Source organism: Rattus rattus, chromosome 1, assembly GCF_011064425.1.
Source record: "Rattus rattus isolate New Zealand chromosome 1, Rrattus_CSIRO_v1, whole genome shotgun sequence".
Lineage (NCBI taxonomy): Eukaryota > Metazoa > Chordata > Mammalia > Rodentia > Muridae > Rattus > Rattus rattus.
In genome coordinates, this window is record NC_046154.1 from 3294428 (window position 1) to 3310286 (window position 15859).

Sequence of the window (15859 nt, forward strand, 5' to 3'; positions counted from 1 at the left end):
GTCTTTTTAAGTGTTCATGTCTTTGACTACAAACTGTTCTTGTGCTAACCATTGCCTGCGCCATGCTTAAACAAGAGCAAGGAGGATGTGGTAGTTAATCTTGTCAACTGGATAGGATTTAGAATCATCTGGATGGCATTGCCTCTGGGTCTGTCTGTGAAGGCGTTTTTGGTGTGGGAAGACTAGCCCTGAATGCAAGTGGCACCATTCCATGGACTGCTGCCCTGGACCCCATTCTCTCTTCCTGTTAGCTGGATGCCACCAGCTGTCCACCATGCCTTTTGCATCATGTTAGACTGTATCCTCAAATTGAGTCAAAATAAATCAATCCTCTAGAAGCTGATAGTTTGTCAAGTATTTTGTCACAGCAATGGAGTAACGAACTAATACAGCGGATAAAATGTAGTAAAGAGCAACCAGCATAAGCTATGGTGACAAATGGAGGCTCCTTCAGCTATCATCTTACAGGGCTTAGTTTCAGACATCATGTGACCACGAGATAATTACATCTCCTCTGGAGGGCAGGGCCTTTATGTTTCCTTGGCTGTAGGAGCTCCCTTTGTCACACTGGACCTGACCCGAAACAATCTTAGGCAGGCTAAGAAGATGAGGCCCTTTGAGGAAGAAATAGCACAGTACCCACCTCAGCTGGTAATCATCCTCAAAGCTACCCTGCTCAGGAGTTAGCTGGACAGAGCTGGGAAAACAGATTTGGGTTAAGAAGGGAAAGGCATTTATCTAGAAACTGTGAGATGCTTTCAACAGACATTCTCAAGGTCTGGTTCCCAATTTAAATCTTTGCAGGGATTTTCGCCTAGAGACAGATGAGTCAAGATGGAAATTAAAATGAGACACTGACACTCACACAGAGTTGAAGGAAGGTTCACAGTGGCAGGAGCTCTAAAGAGGAGCTGAATGGATGGCTAAGTCAGGAGACCACCAGGGGCACAAAATCCTCAACTAAAGTAATTATATAGCATCACAGGGTTATTGAGAAGGGCCTCACCGAAAAAAATTCTCCTTCCCATAACCAGTCCAAACCAATCAGTCAATTGCTCTCTCCCTCTCTGTCTCTCTCTGTCTCTGTCTCTCTCTGTCTCTCTCTCTCACATACACACACAGAGACAGACAGAGACACAGAGACACAGAGAAAGAGAGGGAAGGAGGGGAGGAAAGAGGGAGGGGAGAGAGAGAGGGAGGGGGAGAGAGGGAGGGAGGGAAGGAGGGAGGGAGGGAAGGAGGGAGGGAGGGAAAAAGAGAGAAAGAGAGAGAAACAACTAGGTTGGAAGCAAAGAACATGACTGCTCCTAACCTGGCCTCCATTTTCAGGTGTCACTGCCTCAGACTGGCTGGGTCAGGATGAGAAGGTGCCTATCTTGTCTTTTCATAATGGCAGTCATAAATATGGATACAAAGGATGGAAAACTCAGTTCTATTTTACATAGGAGTCAGCTTGTGACTATTTTCCCTCTTCACCACTAAGAAAACCCAGAAGCATCACAAAGAGGCTGACATGTGGCCACACAGCTGGGATTTCTTTTATGCGTGGGGAAAATGGTTTGTTCTGGTGGCTGAGAAAAGTCATTTTCCCTCCTTATAGAATTATGTTCTCCCCAAACTATTCAGAAACTATATAGGAGAGAATGATGGGCAATGGGAAGTGTTCCTCTCTCTTGCCCCAGGAATATGCCACCCTAAGGGAATGATGAACTTGGCAGAGATGTGCTGAGTTCACTGATGTGCTAAGACAGAGCTGCCACATAGCCTAAATCAGACCTGACAAGGTTCAAGGCAGGCCTAAGGAACCACAAACTGCTGACAAACTTCAACTCTGCAATCAGGTCAAGCACCGTCCTGATTAGCACGTTGAACATAAAGAGACAATAAACGAAATGGCCAAGTAGACAGTTTTCATCCTAGAGTACCCTTTGGTAGTCTATGTCTAGTAAGGCTATGTCTATTTAAGAACCAAATGATTGGGGTTGGGGATTTAGCTCAGTGGTAGAGCGCTTGCCTAGCAAGCGCAAGGCCCTGGGTTCGGTCCCCAGCTCCGAAAAAAAAAAAGAACCAAATGATTAAAAGGGTTTTGAATACTTCTTTATCTTTGTTTTACAACTCTTAAAGAGGCATGCATGCTTATGCTCTCTTCACCCAACTCTGATCAAAATCAAACATCCAGACTTCTCTCGGCATTTTATTGCTATTAAGAGACACTATGACCACAGAAACGTATAAAGGAAAGCATTTAATTATAGCTAGCTTACTGTTCAGCAGCTTAATCCATTATCATCATGGTGGGAAGCATTGCTAGTAGGGAGCCAAGCCTACCCCAGTGACACACTTCTTCCATGAAAGTCAAACCTAGTCCAACAAGGCCACACCTCCCAATAGTACCACCCCCCCCATGAGACTATAGGGGACACTTTCATTCAAACTACCACATTCCATTCCTGGGAGCCATATCATGGCTTGTAGCCATATCATAATGCAAAAATCATTCAGCCCTATCTCAAAATTCCCCAAGTCTACAAGTCTCAACCATGTATAAAGTCCACAGTCTCTTCTGAGACGGCAATCTCAGAAAATTGTAAGCCCCTGAAAAATCAAGATAAAAAACCAGATCACATACTTCCAACATACAATGGCACAGGACACATATTGTCATTCCAAAAGGGAGGAAAGGGAGCACAGTGAGGAAAATGCTGGACCAAACAAGAATGGAAACCAGCTGAGCAAACTCTGCATATTTTCATGTCTGATGTCAAGGCCCTCTTCAGATCTCCAGCTCCTTTCATCCTTGTTGACCGCAGCACATTTCTCTCTTGTGCTAGTTCACCCCCAGTTAGCAGCTCTACTTGGCAAGTATCCTATGACTCTGGCATCTCTAACATCTCGGGGTCTCCAAGACAATTCAGGCTTCGCCTTCACATCTTCATGAAATGGCCTCTCTGGACCTCCATGCAAGGCCATCCCTAATACATGCTGGGCCTCAGCAGCTTTCCTTAGTCTCTGAGGGAGATTCCATAACCCTTTTCTTATACCCTTGATTCTAAAGTCAGTACCGCATGATTGAAACTGCTAGCAAGGTTCTGCTGCTTGCTGGGACTGGAACATGTCTCCCTCATTCAAATACATTTTACCAGCTTTCTATTTTTGAAGGTTTCCTTTACTGTCTAAGCTTGACTGTCCTGGAACTCTATCTGTAAACCAGAATGGCCTCAAACTCAGAGATCCCCCAGACTCTGAAGTGCCTGAATAAAAGGTGTGTGCCACCATACCTAGCCTGTTTTTCTTTAATTCCTTTTCACTTTTTAAAAAATTCCTTTTCACTAGTTGGAAGCTTAGCATGGTGGGGTCTTACTCTGAGGTCACCACTCCCTTTATTCCAATTAGCACAGGACTTTTCCTTATCTGTTTACAATTCCTAGTGACCTTTTATTCTCAAAATATACATTCTTTGTTTTTCCTTGCTGAGCTTGTTCCTTTTTTATTGTAGATATACATAACACTGGCCACTAATAATTTTACAACATAGTCAACACAAGGCTGTTTTAAAATCTCCTCTGCAAAAGCTGTTAATCCATAACTATTCAATTTAGCCTCAGGCAGATTTTTTTTGGACCACGGGAGAAAAAAAGCCACATTCTTCAAAATATCACAAGAACCATCTCTAGGCTACATACTAAAATTCTTCTCTTCTAAAACATCTTGGGCCAGGCCACCATAGTATAAATCACCTCAGCACCACTGTCTTCCATGCTCCCACTAGGATGGCCCATTAAGCCTCACTTAAAGCATTAAAATGCTTTTCTAATCCAATGTTCTAAAGTCCACACTCCTACATACAAAAGCAGAGTCAGACCTATCACAGCACTACCCCACTCCTGGTACCAGCTTCTGTCTTAGGATTTTATTGATGTGAAGAGACACCATGACCATGGCAATTCTTATAAAAGAAAACATTTAGTTGGGGCTGGCTTACAGTTCAGAGGTTTAGTCCATTATTGTCATAGTGGGAAGAAGGCAGACATAGTGCTAAACAGGTATTTGAGAGCTCTATATTTAGATCAGCAAGCGGCAGGAAGAGAATGCCACTGGCCGAGTCCTGCATGGCTGGGGGAGGGATGGCATGACACCATTCTTACCCCTGGAACAGGGGCAGCAAGGCATGGGCCTCCATGAATGTTGACATAAGGCATATGCCTCCATGAATGCAGGCATATGGCTTGTTTGTATAATAATGTATAAATTTTACTTTATGTTCCTCCTCTGGGGGAATATCCTCTCTGCCAAGGTTAATGACTCCATAATAATCAGAAACAGCACAATTCTGGGGAGCTAGAATATGTCTCTGTGATGCTGAGATCTTCAGGACAGCTCTAAGGGCTGTGGGGAAAAACTACGAAAACATGAGTTCAAGGATACATAAATCGATGTTAAGAACTGTCCTTTACAAGACTTCCCAACTATGTAAAATATAAGAATGCAATACAAGTTATATAGGGGGCATCACAGACATAAAAGAGCAGAGCCAACTACACTAATGAGCCAGCTTGTCAGAAAGATATTAAGGATGGAGATAAAGAGATTTAGGGAGTGGTGATCTCAGAGCAAGATCCTACCCAGCTAAGTTTATTGTTTACGCTTACAAAGGCAGGCAGATTTCTGAATTCAATGTCAGCCTGGGACAGAGCGAGTTTAGGTCTAGCTGTGGTGAGAATAGTAATCTCAAGACAGAATCACACCCAGCTGGCTAATGGTTTATGCTTACCAAGGCAGGCAGATCTCTGATTTTATTTGCTATTTTAAAACAAAAAAGTATTTGCTGTCTTTTCCTAAGAATAAAGGGACTAAGGTCATAAAATGCTAATTCCTGGTATAATCATAAGGGAACCTGGGGTAATGATTGAATTGATATGTAAATAAAAGACTAGGTTTTGGTCTTCAAGAGATGAGCTGTCTAGAGTTATTGTAGTTCTCTTTTTGAATTTGGTGGGTTTTCTAACTTTGGTTGGAAAGCCCCAAATATTTTTCTAGTGGGTCTTCTGGCTTTGGATGGAAACCCAAAAGTTACTTAGAGAGCTAACATGGCTCTTTTAGAATTTTTTCTAGCAGGTTTTCTGATTTTATTCTAGCATGATTTTAGACTGTGGTCGGATGAAAACCCAAGAATTGTTCTGGCAGGTTTTCTGACTTTGGTTGAAAACCCTAAGAGTTGTATTGAGCAGAGAGTTGTATCTGCTTGTATTTGAATGCTAATTATGTTTCCCCAAAACTGTTTGCATGACCTGCCCCCAGTTGGTTCTGACTGGTAAATAAAGATGCCAGCAGCCAATGGCTGGGGAAGATAAGACAGGCAGGATTTTAGGATTCCTGGGCTTGTGACAAGGAGGGGAAGAAAGAGGAGATCCGCCATGACTTAGGAGAATGTGGAGGAGGAGAGACAAAGGCCACCATGGGATAGAGAAGCAAGGAGAGCACCTCAGACTCTGGGCCAAGAAAATGTGGCCAGATGGCTGACTAATTGAAGTTAAGAGCAGCCAAGATAGAACACAGGAATTAGTAAGGAGTAACTTGGAATTAATGGTGAGAGGTAGATTCTAGCAACATGGACAGTGGGAAGTCACCCAGCTATTGTACTGCTTAAGGCATATTAAAATATGTGCATGTGTTTTGTTCAGCTGTCCCAAGCAGAGAGCTATCCCAAGCAGAGAGCTATCCCAAGCAGAGAGCTATCTATAGAGCTATCTCCAGCAGGCTATGGAGCTATCAGCTTGCACCCCATCACTAACTTGGAGTCAAACACTCCTTCCCCAGGATCACCCCACTCCTCCCCACCCCCAACCAAGCCAAGACAGGGATCTTGGCAGCCACTGAGCCTAGCTTAGGCTTCTGAAATCTCAAAGTCCATCCTTAGTGACACACTTCCTCCAATAAGGTCACACCTATTCCAACAAGAATACACCACTTTCCAGTAGTACCATTCCCTATGATCCTATGTGAGCCATTTTCATTCAAACCACAAGACCAAAAAGAATATAGTACCTGAACACTAGTCTCTGTCCCTATCTCTGTCTCTCTGTCACTCTATCTGTCTATCTCTGTCTCTCTCTCTCCTTCTGTGTGTGTGTGTGTGTGTGTGCGTGTACACACACGCACACACACACACACAGAGTACTTGAATCTTAAACTTCTCAGCTTTCAGAACTTAAAGACTCGTATATAAATTACATATTTCATGGTAATGGTAATGGTTGGGCTACAACAAATTGTAAATTCCCCACTCCCAATTTATACTTTGAAATTCTAACTCCTACAACCTTCTTATGTGATGATCTCATTTGGAGATAGGATCTTTATAGATGCCATTAGGGTCATCAATGAAGTCATCAAAGTTGGCTCTAATCTAATTTGACCATGTTCTTATTAAAAATGGGAAATAGAGGTGCAGTTGGTAAAATATCTTTCTGCTATGACAGACTTTGCAAACAAAGCAGAATCTTTCAGAACTGTTGTTATATTCTCTCTCTCTCTCTGACACACACACACACACACACACACACACACACACACACCAAAGTGTGATAGTTAACTTTAATTGTTAACTTGATACAATCTAGAATCACCTAGAAATAGCGTTTCAATAAGAAATTGCATTGACCTGTGAACATGTCTGTAAGAGATTGTTAAATTATTTTAATTGATGTAGGAAGACCCAGCTCACTTTGGCAGCACCATTACCGATGCAGAGAGTACTGACCTGTAAAAGAGTAGATCAATACAGCTGAGAACAAGCAAGTGAGCATGGATGTGTTCATTTCTCCTCACTTCACTTGACTATGAATGTGTGACTAGCTGTGTCAAGCTGTTGCAGCCCCTCGATAATGGACTGTATGGAACTATGAGGTAAAATAAACATTTTCTCCCCTAAGTTGATTTTTGCTAGAGTCTTTTATCACAGTAACAGACATGAAGCTGGGACAAAATATAGTAATAGGTAGATACCAATCAAGTGCTTAGGCAGTTCACTGAGTGAAATGTTCCAACAATCTAATTGTTCTATCCATATCTTATTTTGAGGGAGAAAGGATATTCTGTGCTTGGGTGACTAGTAGTGTCAATTATTGAGAAAACAATTATAAAAGAGAAGGTGATGGAGAGGGAAAGGTGAATACAGATCAAATGTGTATCAGATGTCTCTGAACATACACGTGACAGTATTCATAGATGGAAGACACCAACCATCTATGGAGAGTCTGGGAATCATTGAGTTTTAAGAGACAAGCAGAAGACAGAAAATAGTGTGAAGGAAACAAAGATGGAACTGTCAAAAATAAGAAACAACTTGAAGGAAAACAGCACAGATGGCAGGAAGGAAAAGTGCCTTTGGGAGAAAGCAATACAGTTTTTATCTCACCTGTCAAGAATTGCTTCAGGATCTTGGTTCTCATCTGGAATGCCCTTCCCGACTTGTCATCTTTACCTATTTATGTCTAAATGTCCTTAGGTGTATACTGAATAAATACATTTCCTTATCATACTTGAAGTATATACTGAGAATCTTGGTTTCTTTGAAAGACCCAGAATATTATAAGAATATGGTTTTGTTTTAATCCCAGGTGTGGAATATAGGGCTGCTTCAGATTGTCCACAGCAGCGGACTATGATTTGCCTTGTGCTCTAGCAGGGGCGTGCTTTTACTAGTAGCCAATCATTTCTGCAACTGAATGATGCTGGGAATTCTGGTGACATTTTATATACCCTTCAAAAAGTAGGTCCCTGAGAGGCAAGGTTGGTTGCTGGTTGTTGGTTGGTTGCTGTTGTTGCTGTTGGTCCTGGTTTATTAAGTAGTCATACACAAAGAAGAAACAAGAAATTAGCTATCCTGCCAGCAAATAGCAAACTTCCCCAAGGAACTCAATACCCTTAGTCAGCAAGAAGCAGTCTAACATTAATGTTGTCCCTTTTCCCCTCTATCCTTTTCTCTCTATCTATTTTTAGGGGGTTGGAAGGGTAAAAAAGGGTGAAAGAAAGAAGAACCCACAAAGTAGCCAAAGAATGGCTAGAGATATGGAATCTGAAGAAATTAAGCAACAACATTCCTTTTCCCTTTAACTTCAAGAAGTGGGTTTTTTTTTTTTCAGATTAAAAAATGTATGAGTATTTCACCTGAGTGTGTGTGTGTGCGTGTATGCGCACATGCTTTGCCTGGAGGCCACAGAGGCCAGAAGAGGGTGTCTGAGCACCTGGAACTGGAGTTATGGATGGTTGCAAGCCATCATGAAGATGCTGGGAACCAAACCTGGGTCCTCGGCAACAGCAACAAGTGCACTTAACCATGAATCCACCTTTCTATGTGCTAGCGCATGTGGTGGCTCACAGCTATGATCCCAGCACTTGGAGGATGGAGGCAGAAGGGTTGCTGCAAGTTTTAGGTTGGCCCAGGCTACTCAGTGAATTCCCAAACAGTCTGGGCTATAGAATGAGAACCTGTTTGAAAAGGAAGAACAGAAATGAGAAGGAGAAAAAGAGGGAGTGGGTGAGGAGGAGGAGAATGGGCAGGAGGATGAAGAGAAGAAGAAAAAGGATGAGTCAGAAAAGGCTGGGGCTATAGCTCAGTGATAGAGTATTTACCTCACTAGGTCCTCGGTTTAATGCCCATTACTACCAAAAGTACTAGCAGCAGCAGTAGAACTGTAACAGTCACCTAATTGTGTATACCATAGCTAGATTTCAGGATGTATCCATTTTTAAAAACTGATGGTTAGTGCCTGTGATGGTTTGTATATGCTTGGCCCAGGGAGTAGCACTATTAGGAGGTGTGGCCTTTTTGGAGTGGGTGTGGCCTTGTTGGAGTAGGTGTGTCACTGTGAGGGTGGATTATAAGATCCTCATCCTAGCTGCCTGAAAGTCAGTATTCTGATAGTAGCCTTCAGATGAAGATGTAGAACTCTCAGATCCTCCTGCACCATTCCTGCCTGGATGCTGCCATGCTCCTGTCCTGATGATAGTGGACTGAACCTCTGAACCTATAAGCCAGCCCCAATTAAATGTTGTCCTTATAAGACTTGCCTTGGTCATGGTGTCTGTTCACAGCAATGGAAACCCTAAGACAGTGCCACATGAAAGAAACTATGATCTCCTTGATGGCAAATGTACAAACTGGATGCGTGTCAATTAGCCCTTGATTTCAGCTTTTTAATTCATCTGATTTTAGCTCATCTGATTTTATTTTTATTTTCTGATACTTAAAAATAACTGCTAACTTAGTATTCTTTAGGAATTCCTCTGAAGACTTTTCTGATCATCTAACTCAACAAGTTTATTCTCTACTTTATTAAGCCCAAGGGTAATTAGTTTCTACTACAAGTAGTTGGCTTTGCAAAAATTTACTTATGGTCCTGACTGATTTCTTACCCAGATAAGTTAGGGGACCTGTGTCTATTAATGGATGAACAAAGAACACTATAGTTTTATATACATATACATAAGCACACATACAAACATGTATAATGAGAGAAAACAATTTTAAGACTTGAACACACATCTCTTTGGAAGCAGACAGAAACCATTACAGAAAACCACAACCAATCAAAATGCAGAGTTGTAGAAGCCAGTGCCAACATCTATAGTACAATGCCCATACCTAAAGATAAGGGATCATAGCAGAAGGGACAAAAAGATTGTAAAAGCCAGAGGCACAGGGAGTTTGTGTCTCCTATGGTGTCAGAAACTACACCTGTCACCAACGTAACCACATAAACAGGGCTGGACAGGGACAGCAAAAATAAACATGCTACCTTTAAAGGGACTGGGGGGAATCCAGGAGGCTTCAACTCTATAAAAACTACATGAAAGTAAGGAATGCTGAGAGCAGGAGAAACACTCTTCCTATGGGAAGAGCACACCAACTGGTTATCTGATACCAAATGGTCAGGCCTGAAGCATATACATACAAGTAACAGCATGTAGTCTGAGTAGGTTATATCTATGTATTTAGGAACACACACACACACACACACAGAGAGAGAGAGAGAGAGAGAGAGAGAGAGAGAGAGAGAGAGAGAGAAAGAGACCATGATTTGAAAGAAAGACCAGGATATATTAAAGGGTCTGGAGAGAAGAAAGGAAGAGGAAATAATACAATTATATTATTATCTCCAAAAATAATTTCAAAATATACCTGAACATAAAGAAAAACTGAAGAGACAGCTAAAAGAAATATACAGCAACATACAAAAATAGAGATTGGGGGAAATGGCAATGGGGTAGAGAAAAGGAAGAGTTGTTGGTCAAAGAATACACAGCAGCAGATATGGCTGGTGAGAGCACTCGGGGTGCTGTCTCGCCTAACACAGTGATTTGATCTTCAGGACCACATGATAGGTCAGAACCTATGCAGGTTGTTCTGACCCACACACTTACACACAAGCACGTGAGTTCCCACACACATTAACTAAACATTTGAAATGTAATAAAAAGTTACAGAAATAAGATAGATTCACACATATATAAGATGAATGAGGTAGGGACTTAATGTATAAATGACGACTATGCTAAAGGAAACTGAGTGTTCATACTTTTGTTTAAAATGTCATTTTTGCTTCTCTTGTTACAGAAAAGGCCATGTCAATAACAGACATGTTTACTGAACACTTATAACATGTGAGGCTCTGCTCTACATGGTTACTACTGTACTCACAGTATATATTCCAGAGAACATTGCTTTGTGAACTCCACAAAACAGGTATTTTTGAAACAGGCCTTTTTAACAGAAGACCAGATCAAAAGATGGGTCAAACAGTCTACACTTTGACACCCTCGGTCCACATGCTTGTCTAGACATCTGAACTTTTCTCAGTGCAAAAGAAGCACAAAACTGAATGTCAAAGGCTCAAAGTAGTTTTTCCAGCCTGCCTTTTCAGGCACCAGTTTATTGAACTGAAAGGGCTCTGCTCCTCACAACAGCCTGCTTAGAATGTGGATACTCTTTGGATCATCAATGAAGAAGCAGCCTTCAGCAACTCCAAAACATTAAAGTGAGGGAATAAAATGTATCATAAGAGGCAGTTAAAATGTAAATAAATTTAAGAGGGAAATATTTCTTAGAATTGCTTAGGTGAGGTGGAAGTCAGGGAAGGCTTCATGAAGGAGGTGCTATGTGAGCGTGGTTTTTAAGTATAGTTATTATTTGAATATGGGAACTAGGAAAATGGGCATTAAAAGCAGAAAAAAAACCCGACAGACCCAAAGTGGGATCCAGCTCAAGGGGAGGCCACAAGACCTGATACCATTACTGAGGCTATGGGGCATTCACAAAAAGGGACCTATCATGACTGCCCTCCAAAAGACCCAACAAGCAGCTGAAAGAGTCAGATGCAGATGTGTGCACCCAACCAATGACCAGAAGCTGCTGACCCCTCTGGTTGAATTAGGGAAATGCTGGAGGAAGCAGAGGATGTGGGCAACCCTGTAGGAGAACCAGCAGTCTCAATTAACCTGGACCCCTGAGATCTCTCAGACACTGGATCACTAACTAGGCAGCATATACCAGCTGATATGAGGCCCCCAACACATGTACAGCGGAGGACTCCAGGGTGTGGGTTCACTTAGAGAAGATGCACCTAACCCCCAAGAGACTGGAGGCCCCAGGAAGTTTAGAGGTCTGGTGAGGTGGATGGGGTGGGGACATCCTTGTGGAGACACAGGGGGTGGGGGGGTAGATAGGGGGAACAGGAAGGAGGTACAGGATGTGGAACTATCAGGGGATGGCCCTGGAGGGGAATAAAATCTAGAGTGTAAAAATAAATAAAAACTTTAAAAAATTATAAACAGAAGAAAAAAGTTATGATATTAAAAAATTAAACTAATATTTATTTGGCGTTAATAATATGCTAGCTTCTGCTGGATGTGGGGTTTAACCCCAGCACCTGGGAGGCAGAGATGGGCAGAACTCTGAGTTTGAAACCAGCCTGGTCTACACAATGAGTTCTGGGACACCCAGGGCTACACAGAGAAACCTTGTCTCACCACCTCCCCAAAAAAGTTTTTTTTTTTTAAATATTCTAGGTTCTATTCCACATGCAATTGGTGGGAATGGTACTCATCCATGGGAAAGAAAGCTAAGTATCTAAAAGGCTAAGTGACTTGCCCAAGTCAAGAAAAGTTAAACGGGCAAGAAGTGATAAAGCCATCTTTTAAACTTTGGGTCTGGCTAATTTTAAGGCCTAAACTATTCCATTCACTTGGCTAACAAAGTGAGAAGAGCTGAGTCACAGTGGTCATAAGTCCCAGGCTATAAAGTTCACAACAAAATAGAACTCCTGATGTAAGGGAAAAGGATTTTTGAGGAAAACTTTTACTCATCCATCTACTGATGTTATTTTTGTGGGGACATAGTCTCTATTTTGTATCTCAGTGCTATTTTTCACTTAGCTTTTTAAAAGACTTTTTATTAAACTGTAACATACATATAAAATATGCAAGCCAAAGGTGCATGTTTACCTCAGCATAATAAAATTCAGATTAAGAAATCATATCCACAAAATTTCAAAGGTTTCTTGTGCTCACATCTACTGCCGACTCCCCAGACTAACCACGGTACAGACACCAGACACCACAGATTACTTCTTTACTGAATGGGAATTACTTCAAAAGTCCTTGTGATAACTTTCTTATCTTCCCTCTGTCTACAGGTGAGTCTTTATTCAGCATCTATATGTGGTGCTGGGAATTGAACTCAGGGCCTTGCATGTACTAGCCAAGTGCTCTATTGCTGAGCCACACCCCAGCCCCTATTTCTCTTTAAAACATTTTTTTTTAATTTTACATGTATGGGTGCTTTTCCTAAATGCATGTGTGTGCACTACATGTGTGCAGTTCCCACAGAGGACAGAAGAGGGCATGAACCCTATCACTTACTCTTAAGTAACACTAGGAAAACACCCCCCACCCCCACCTTGAGACAGCGTTTCTCTGTGGAGCCCTGGCTTTCCAGGAACTCACTTTGTAGACCAGGCTAGCCTCTGCCTCCTGAATACCGAGACTAAAAGTACCACCATGCCTGGCTGGGAAAACACATTTTCTAATCTGATACTCCAGGATTTTCTCCATTCATAGCGGTCCATCCTAACTTCCTACTGGGGAAGACTTTCAATGAGCAATAGTCACACCTGCGGTGAAAACCACTGGCTATGATGCTGCTGCTGACAGAGCTTACACAGTCCAATGTACGCTGCGGCTGCTGTACACTCCTCTTGCTCTGGAAACAAGTGAAATTTCTGCTTCTAAGTCTTCTGTTCAAAGGAAGAATAGCTTTGCTTTCTCTCATTTCTCAAAAACCCAGCCTCGTCTTCTATTATGGGTTCAGAACTGACTTGTGAAGCATGGGAATCAAAAACAAGAAACATGTTGTTGGAAAGAGGTGGCATCTTACGTTAGGAGGTACTGACTCTAGAGTGGCTATGGCAAGTGACTGTCTAAGAAGTAGGTGGAAATATGACCTGTTCAGGAGACAGAACTGGGCTATCGATATAGAGAAGTAAGAACATAGGTATGGTTATTGTCATAATCAATGAGGCTTCATAGGAAGAATGTATACTGTTATATATAAATTGAAAAAAGCCTGAGGAAAGACTCCCAAAAAGACTAGCATTTATGATGTAAGAAGACAAACCAGAGAAGGTGGACTGAAGTGAGAGCAGAGATGAGAACTGGAGACGGTTCTTACAAGTCAAAAAGCAGTGCTCAATTCGGTAGCACATATACTAAAATCGGAATGATACAGAGAAGATTATTAGCATGGCCCCTGCGCAAGGATGACACGCAAATTTGTGAAGTGTTCCATATTTTGTAATATCCAGAACCTGGAAAGAACCCAGATGTCCTTCAACAGAGGAATGAATACAGAAAATGTGGTACATCTACACAATGGAGTACTACTCAGCTATCAAAAACAATGACTTCATTAAATTCATAGGCAAATGGATGGAACTAGAAAATATCATCCTGAGTGAGATAACCCAATCACAGAAAAACATACTTGGTATGCACTCATTGATAAGTGGATATTATCCCAAATGCTCAAATTACCCAAGGTGCAATTCACAGACCACAGGAAACTCAAGAAGGAGGATGACCAAAATGCAGATGCTTCCACTCCTTCATAAAAGGGGGAACAAAAGTATCCATAGGAGGGGATATGGAGGCAAAGTTTAGAGCAGAGACTGAAGGAATGGCCATTCAGAGCCTGCCCCACATGTGGCCCATATATATACAGCCACCAAAACTAGATAAGATTGATGAAGCTAAAAAATGCATGCTGAGAGGGACTGGATATAGATCTCTCCTGAGAGACACAACCACAACAAGTCAAATACAGAGGTGAATGCTAGCAGCAAACCACTGAACTGAGAACGGAACCCCCTTTGGGGGAATTAGAGGAAGGATTGAAAGAGCTGAAGGGGCTTGCAAATCCCATAAGAACAACAATGCCAACCAACCAGAGCTTCCAGGGACTAAACCACTACCTAAAGACTATACAAGGACTAACCTAGGGCTCCAACTGCATATGTAGCAGAGAATAGCCTTGTTGGACCCCCAGCACAGGGGAATGTTGGGGGCAGTAAGGGGGGATGGATGGGGGGAGGACACTCTTGTGGGGGAGGGGGAGGGGCTAGGGGGCTTATGGACAGGAAACTGGGAAAAGGAATAACATTTGAAATGTAAATAAAGAAATATATCCAATTTTTAAAAAGGAAAAAAGAAAAAGAAGAAGTCAAAAAACAGAATTCACTGATAGTGTCAAATGCAGCAGGCAGGGGTCCAATACGATAAAGACAGAAAAGCAATTTCCCAGAGTATGTCGCTAGGAACTCACTGATAACCTTGACAGATGAAATTTTAATGAACTCTCCTTGAAAAACAAGTCCAATTCAATGCTTCTGAACAAAACAAGGCTTTATTACCAAGCATGTGAGCAAAATTGATGTACACTGTGAGATTCTCCTTTTAAAGGATCCTAAGACTAAGTGAACCCGAACTTTGCAGTTTGGGTTCAACACTGCCCAGCCAAGAGCAATCTGTTGGTGTCACTCTAATGAACTCAGCATTTCCCAAGCTTTCTTTGAACACAGAACCTGGTCACCTGACACCTATTAACAACTGTAGACTACAACGGTGTGGGACATACTTTGGAACATGGTGTTTTAAAACCAGGCAGGCTTCCATGTTAAAGCAGATACGAACTGAAATCTCGGGTATAGGGTTACTAGTTGCATAGCTCTAGATAAGGTGCTGCCTTCCAAACATTGAGTAGTTGGGCTGGACATGGCTCAGTGGACAAAGTACTTGTTGCATAAGCATGAAGAGAGGAGTTCTGATCCCCAGCATGGATGTGCACACCAGTAACTTTAGCGCTGTGGGGAAGAGATAATTAGATCTTAAGGTTCAGGAGGCATACAGTCTAACAAAACCAACGAACTCTAGATTCAGTGAGCAATAGTGATTCAAAATATAAACTGGAAGGGGCCTGTGAGGTAGATAAATCAGCAGGTAACGATGCTATGTCATCAGATCTGAGTTTAATCTCCAAAACCCCTATGATGGAAGGAAAGGATTTGCCCCCACAATGTTCTCTGATCTCTACATATGTGCCACATACTGTCATGAACACATGCATCCAGACACAGACACACACACACACATACACACATACACACACACACACACACACACACACACACACAGTTTTAAATAAGATGGAGCATGTACATGATGACACGTGCCTTTAACTGCAGCAGTGGGAGGCACAGGTAGGTGGATCTCTATGAGTTCAAGTCCAGCCTGGTCTACACAGCAA

The 15859-nt window shown here is 42.1% G+C and overlaps 1 protein-coding gene, 1 non-coding gene and 1 pseudogene across 3 annotated transcripts in view; 2 read left to right on the plus strand and 1 right to left on the minus strand.

The window, feature by feature from the left end:
- Positions 1-15859, minus strand: part of Unc13b (unc-13 homolog B) — an 82948-nt gene that overhangs the window by 56557 nt on the left and 10532 nt on the right. The gene's annotated exons all lie outside the window — the stretch shown is intronic.
- Positions 4968-5024, plus strand: LOC116890434 (annotated as a pseudogene).
- Positions 13743-13852, plus strand: LOC116890331. The gene has a single exon (XR_004386554.1). It is a non-coding gene; the product is annotated as a U6 spliceosomal RNA (small nuclear RNA).